This window comes from Synchiropus splendidus, chromosome 1, assembly GCF_027744825.2.
Source record: "Synchiropus splendidus isolate RoL2022-P1 chromosome 1, RoL_Sspl_1.0, whole genome shotgun sequence".
In the NCBI taxonomy this organism is placed as follows: Eukaryota; Metazoa; Chordata; class Actinopteri; order Syngnathiformes; family Callionymidae; genus Synchiropus; species Synchiropus splendidus.
The window spans coordinates 43,634,762-43,642,436 of NC_071334.1; positions in this window are offsets into that span (position 1 = coordinate 43,634,762).

The window sequence follows — 7,675 nt, forward strand, 5'->3', positions numbered from 1 at the left end:
CTCACCTCCTGCGTCTTTAATCCACCCTCCTTAGTTCTGGCAGAGACGCTCATGTCTGCGCTTACCACACAGTTTTCAGGCATCAATGTAACAGTGTAATGTGCTGTTTGGGTGAGGCTGTCGGGAATTATTTACTGGGAATCATCGGAAAACAAGCAGGAAATGGTTTTACAAGCGACCGTGTCGTTAACAACTGCAAGTGAACAAGCATCTGTTATTTATTCGGGGGCTGGGATCACTGCAGACTTTCCAAATAAGATTGTCCTGTTTTTCAACAGCCTCCATCTTCAGAGTGAAATACACAAATGTCATGACATTTGAGCATCCTTCTCTAAATATCCGTCCATTTAACAAGCTGCTGTCAGGGATTTGACAATAGTCCGCTTTTCCATTAACCTGCGAGCCGTTTCCTCTCGCAGTATAAAAAAAAAAAAAAAAAACAGGCTGTTCACAGGCCCGGACAAGCTCCAAAACCTAGCTGCGTATGTAAACATTTGTTGTGAGGACTGAGCAAACCCAGCGACTTTATCAGCCATTAGAGGAGTGTTTGATGTGCGGCGTCCTGGTGAGCTTGTTAAGCCACTTTTAGACAAACCGAGCTGACGATGCAACAACAAATGGGTCTTGGCAGAACACAAAACCACCTGGTTTCTATTCACAGACGTCACACACGTAACGTGCACTTTTGAAAAGCAAGCCGAGGCGTTTTCGCGTTGGCACAACACCACTTTTACTCGACAAGGATGGAAATAGAAAGACTTTTGTACAACAATGGTTTCACATTCACATAACCTCTCGGTTACTTCCAGAGTAATAAACTTCCTGTGGTCATACTTCATAATATCCCCTTATCAGTGTCGAAAACTTGCCGAGTAATTTAGTAAAAATGTATATATGACATTTAACTACCTTTACGTGTAATTTTGTTCGGTTCAATATATTGAAATGGTTTCTTTATATCTTCTGTATTTTATTAGACTCATTTCTTTCCTTAAAATTTTCATTGCTCGCAGCTGTGATGAATCGTGTTTGACAAGTCTTACACTTAACTTTGCCCTCTTGAATCTATTGCGTCCATTATTGTAACGTACAAGATGCGCTTCAGTTGTTTGTCACTTGATCTGTTTTAGAATTTCCTTCAGCAGGTGTCAGCATTTTGTCCGACCCAAACCGCAGGCCATGTCTAGCCCACAACCCGAGTTCATGTTGCCTCATGCAATACACTTGAACTATCTAGGGTTGACTACAAACAAAGATGATTTTGATCTCTTACAATGGACATGAATGAGCGATGGCCACTAAATGGCGATGCTATCCACTTCAGTGCATCCAACCTGATTAAACACCTATCCAACGTGACGTGTGGATCCTGAAAAGGACGGAGCCATCTGTCTGTATTTCTGCACTTTTCCGCAAAGCTTGCATATACGGACTAAAGGGAGCAGTACCAGCAGAAACCATCGGGGGCAGTGTTGCTGTCACTACCAGTTATGTCGATCCAATGAGACACAAAGAAGACATAACAATGCCGGAAGTTCTCCGTCCTCCTCACAGACCTACAACGCTGAAAAAATTTTCATTTTTCTACAAGAGGTACATGATCAAAATTTCTTTCACAGTCGCCATGTTGGTTTTAGAGTTCGTCATTGTTATCATCTTATGACTCTGGGCTGCTCCCCCGGTGGATATGTTGGTGAACAGCAATACCAAGGCAAGAAGGCATGGAAGCATGTGACCAGGGATGATAACATTCTAAAAAAAATTGATACTGAAAATACCTAGCAAGAGAAATACACGGAATTGTATTGTATTTGATTCATTTGACAACACTCTTAGGGTTAATTAAACAGCCATTTCATTTATCAGTTTGACTCTTAAAGCAGGTAATATCCAAATTGACGTGGTTGGTTGCCTGCCTCTTGTGTTTAATTCCTCTTCCACCTCTCCAACTCCAAAGCCCTTTAAATTGTTTTTAATCTATTATGTAAGATTTTTTGGGGGGCTGAGACCAAAACATTTGATCAACCTACGTTTCTAGCTGAAAGTGAAGATCAAAGACGGCGCCTGGAGGGAAACTACAGCCTCACGCTTTCACGGCTGCGACCAAAACTACACCGCCGAATTTGATGAGGTGAGAACAATGTGAAAGAAAGGCGCGATTGGTCGAGTCACGTGACCAAACACGTGTGAGATGCACCTCTGAGGGTTTGACCCCAACGTATCAAGTCAATGGATTACAACGCACTTTCAACTCATTATTTTAGGGTTGTTTTGGAGACCTTTTTTTCTCACAAAAAGAAATACCTGGAGAATTTCCATACGATAATCATGATATACGAAGAACTGCTCTCCGGGTTTTCCCTTTATCGGCAGCTCGGGGCAAACAGGCAGTCACAGGTGGAGACACCATTGTAAATCACTGTTCTCACACGTTTGCTGTGAACCTCAGTGGCTTCTTCCTAGCAGGGGATCCTTTTTAAGATTCCTCAGTCCATTGAGGAGGGGACACTCACATTGGGGGATGGCCTCAAACCATATGTGGTTTTTGTAACTGACCGACTTGTCTAATGCTGTTCTACTGTTACATGAGAAAATAAAAAAATGTTAATGTCTAGTAGTAGGATATTTGTAGTCCAATTTTTGTATCGCATTTTTTAACTGGTGACTCTGAATGAATGCATTTGCTGTAAACAATGTAGTACACATGCCCGGCCAGTATGTGGCACTGAAGGTGAAGGTGAAGGAATTTGGCTTCATAACCCAGCATGTGAACACCAGCCAACCGAGCTTTGGCCCCAGACCTGAGTCCACTTGGAGTGGGGGATATCATCCCATCGTCCCATTTCATCTAAGCTGTAGTGTGTCACTTAAGTGGCGACTTTGGAGGAGGAGAAGCTGTACAATTGGAGGCGCTGGATGCAGAATTTGCCCCTTATGAGTCTCTGTGGACGGGGTCTGAGACTTTGTTTCTCAGGTGGCCAAAGAGTGCTGAAAAAATGGGACACAGCTCTGAAGGCAGAGATTTGAAGCGGCACAGCAGGAGCGAGTCAGCATAAAAAATAAAGGTGAGGTGAGGTGAAAACTGAGAGGTGCGGTATGACATCATCAACTTTGAAAAGCTGCAGTCTGGTCATACAGAAGTGTTTTCAGAGCTTACCAGCATAGGATCTGTGCTGTCAGAGACTGGACGGTTGTGTGTGGACAAAAAACCTATCCGACACAAAACTCTCGCAGTTGCAACTGACACCGTCTTCTGTGGCTCACTAGAAACGCAGACTTCCACCACTCTAAACATCCACAACAACAAAGGCCACCGCACTATTGATGCGCTATCTCTCGTCCCTTCACAATGAATCCTTCAAAGACTTCCCATAAAGAAAGGCTTCCCCAAAATCTCATCATCTGTTCCTTGTCCCATTATCAACATTTCCTGAAAAGTGTAATCCATTCTTTTTTTATTTTTCATCAGAGAGGGAGCGATAAATGCAGACCCCTTACATAACCCACTTGTCGTAGATAGAAAAATCCCCAAGAAAGCTGGATGAAAGCTGGGCTGCAACCTTTACAGTTTTCTTTTAAGACTCTCCAGCTCCTCTGGCTCCATGAAGATGGGCTCAGACAAGAATTGATTCTTCACCTTGTTTTGGGTAAAAGCATCAACTAGAAGACCTGAGGGTTTGTGCAAGGTCATGAGGTATAATGCAGAGACCACTGAAAGCCCTGAAAAATACAGAACAAAAATCAATTCTTAAAGCAACAAGGAGCCAGAGTGGACGCTTAATAATTGGAGCCATACGGGATCTTTCGGGTCTTGTCACAACCCGACTGTAAGAGGTCCGCAAAAGCTGAAGGTGGACCATAAATGTGTGCACCCAGGGCAATCGATTCAGCAAACGGTTTCTATCCTGGCTGTCCACAAGACTGTGCTTTGACTTGTCCTTGCTACATTCAAAATGCGGCAGGACGTATGCGTGCCTTTGTACCTTTGTTGCTGTGTTATTTCACCTTTACTACTGCTGCTGTTGAGTTTCGATCAAGTGCTCATGTTGATCTGTCAAGCTAGGTCAAGACAAAGATGTCTTTCTTGCAGACTTACCATCTTGACAGGTGCACATAGGTAAACAGACTACTTAGACGATTTATTTTTTTGTTCTGATCGTAAAACTGACATACACGTTCCCATTTTGAAAATCGAAATCTTCTGGTCTGTGAACCAGTGTGAGGAAAAAATCGGTTCATTTCCTCACTGTAAAGATCTGACATCTGCTTCTCTGGGAAATCCATTATCTTCCTGCTCCTACGCTGCCAGACAGCAGACGCAGGGTTGAGTTTCAAAGGGTTTGAACATTACGAAAGGAATTCTGCTGAACCAGCACTCAACTTACATTCAAACAAGGTCGCTAATTCGTCTCCTGTATCGGCTCCAATCTGGCCTTCACCACATGTTCTCTGCTTCCCGCTTATGAAACACTCATAACGTAAGATAATACTGCACAGCAGACGTGACGTCGCAGGCTTAGACATTTAGAAACATACTTTCACAAAGCTTCCAAAACCAGCTAACCCAGTATTGATTTCAAAGCGGGGACGTTCATGTTGGTGAGTTTGCAAACAACAATGAAATATCTGTCTTGTGAGGTGAGCAAGTCAAGCCATGTAAAGAGAAGTTAGCGTCATTATCACTTACCATACAGGCTTTTATGATGAGTTTCAGGTCAAAGCAAATACGACAGTACTTCCTTATAGTTGTTGTAATGTTTTAAGGCCTGGTTGATAGTCACAGAGCCACCAGGTCCAGGTGAGCTCGCAGTACTGGGAAGCATTCTTTGAGTCAGAGGGGGACAGATGGTCGAAAGTCCTGGAGTCCAAGGACAATGTCGTGCCACAAGAGGCCCATATACGCAACCCAAATACTACTGACTTTTGTGACCTGTGTTGATGCAGAAGTCAGCATGTTGACACATTCAACCCATCAGGATATGTCGCGGAAGGCAGGAGCATGTGCTTCAATTGAAAGCCTAAGCCTGGACTCACACCAAAAGCTCGTGGCAGCTCCGCGCAATGCTGCACCACTGCACTGACTCACATTAAAAGTGGTTTGCAGGAGGCGCCGTGCATTGTCATTTCTCTGGAACATGCAAGGTTTGCATTGCAGAGATATTAATGACGCCTTTAAAAGAGAGCAAAACCAGTGAAGCAACATAATACAGAGTGTGTGTTTAATACTAGTTAAAACTACTTCAGCGACATTTATTACCGGAGCTAGTGAAGTTTTTGAGTGGTCCACTGAATTAAACAGACTTCACAGCAGTCAATGATGAATAATACAAGAAATGCAAGACACAAATGTCACGAGGTCATGAGGAGTGAGGACTTGGCGCCAACGTTCCCTCAAATTTTTCATGTGTCCGAGCAAATACACAAACTCTCTGAGCAGTTACCTGTGAGTGAGCAGTCGTTGTCGCCTGTGGTGACAGCTGTAATAGTTTATAACAGCTTTGAAGAAAATATTTTTAAAAAATAATTTACAATTTGAATAATTCACATTGAGGAATGGAACATGTGTGGAATTTTAAATTAAAAAAGAAATAAAAGCATTTAAATGAAAAAGATAGATAGATAGATAGATAGATTCATCGTATTGGTCTCATGTCTCAAGGCCTTTTGTATTGACGGCAAGAAGCCCTGTAGTACGGAAATTGTGGTAATTTATATTCAATTCAGGCAAATTTTTTCCTGCGCAGCGTAGATATTTATGTGCGCTGAGATTGTATCAGTTGTGTGCAATTGCGCAGCTGTTTGTTTGTGTTTCCAGGTTGAACACGATTCCAAAGTTTGGAACACTGGTTATTTTTAAATTTTGCCCGTGCTGATACTTTTCTTCCTGATTTCCTGCATTAAAAATCATTTCAGTGCACCAAAAGCAGCACGGTGCAGTTCGGCGGCTTGAAGTGACTCTTGGTTTGAGTCAAATGCGTCAACATGCAACAATGAAGGACGCTTGAAGATCGCGATTTGACGCCCTGTGAGTGAGAATGTGTTACGAAATGACAGTTAGAGGAAGCGAGGATGAGGACAGTTGCTGGGGGTAAGATGAAGACAAAGCCATGACTTCTTGGAGGCATAGAAGATGAGATGGTTGCAGAGAAGCAGGCGCCGGGCTGGGATGGTGGTCACAAGGTTCCACTCAGGGCAGAGTCGCTGCAAGTGGATTATAAGAAATATTTTTGTTGAGCTGTTCAAATACAAATGTGAACTGCAGTTTTTATTTGTGTTTCAAGAAGAAACTTGCTCTTCAGAAGCCTTCTGCAACACTGTCAAACTTGATGTTCCCTTCAACAAACAGTCAAGAACGAGCTCACATTCTTATCTCTACTGCGTTTTAATGCTCGGATGCTAACTGTCATCGCTCACAACTGACGGCGCAGCTGAATAATCCGCCAAATATGTGAGAACGCAAGAGCTGTTTTCCGCTTCTGTCATGTCCCGAGACACATGCATAGTCATCTCATATCCGCGGCTCACACACCAAATAATTGCCTCCATGTGCTTTGTCACCGCTGGGTCAAACCCTCTCTTCATCATGGTAACTCCCCGACCTGGCAGGGTCGACACTGTAGCAGAACAAACAGCCCAGTGTGTTCTCACTTCACATCCTTTTTTTAATTCTTCTGCCCAGACACGCTCCGTGGTAACATGCCAGAAGTATGAGGGATTAATGAGAGCACCTGGTCTCCATGCCGCACAATGCGGTGCTGTTCACGCTGAGCAAACAAGCAGCTTAATCTACACTCGACTTGTTGTGCGTGCACATCCTGAAGCAATTGTTTGCTGCAATTATGTTAAGCTCAATTCATTACACCTTATTTTTAGAAAACACAGCGTGTGTCTTTTGAAGGGAGATCGTGGTGCCAGTGGTGTGTGAGGAAGGATGATGATGTTTTCAAATCTGTTGTCTTCCTGACACTTGGGTTCACACAGTGGTTCCACTTCAGCGCTTCCGTACGTTTGATTTAACAACGCTGTCGCTCGCTCCTTCTCTTGAGAAGATCTACTCCTGTAAAAAGCACGTGTGATGTCATTAAACAACAGCAGAGATGGAAGGATTCATTCAGGACTTTTTTGGATCAGATGAGAATTTGGGCTGAAAGAGATGATGTTCTACCAATGAGCATGAATAGAAACGGTTACACCAGAAAACATTTTCGGGAACTTCGGCAGACACCCTTTTATTTCTTTGCCATTATGCTCTAACATCATATTAGAAATCAATTTACTGAAAGATTGCAAGTTTTGGAACACATACGCTTTCATGTGTTCCAATCCAAACATAAATCCACCTTAGCTAAGGTGGAGTCATGGGGGCATCAGTGTGAGCCAAGAGGCACAGACCTTTCGCACAGCAGAAACCCCTTTTAGCTCCTGTATGAGCCTGCAGAGGCCTTACTATGTCGACCAAGAGACTTGCTGTAATGCAGTGGTCCCCAGTGGCCTGGGGGGAATGAAGTTGCCACTTTGAACCGTCATATGAGGCCTCTGCATGTTTGTGTCCCCGCTAAGACTCACCAACTCTCCACCTCTCGACCAGTGCCCTAACGCTCTCTGACTCTGGTCACTATGGTAACGTTTAAACATGCCTTCAAAAGAGCATACAGACACACCACAAATATAAAGT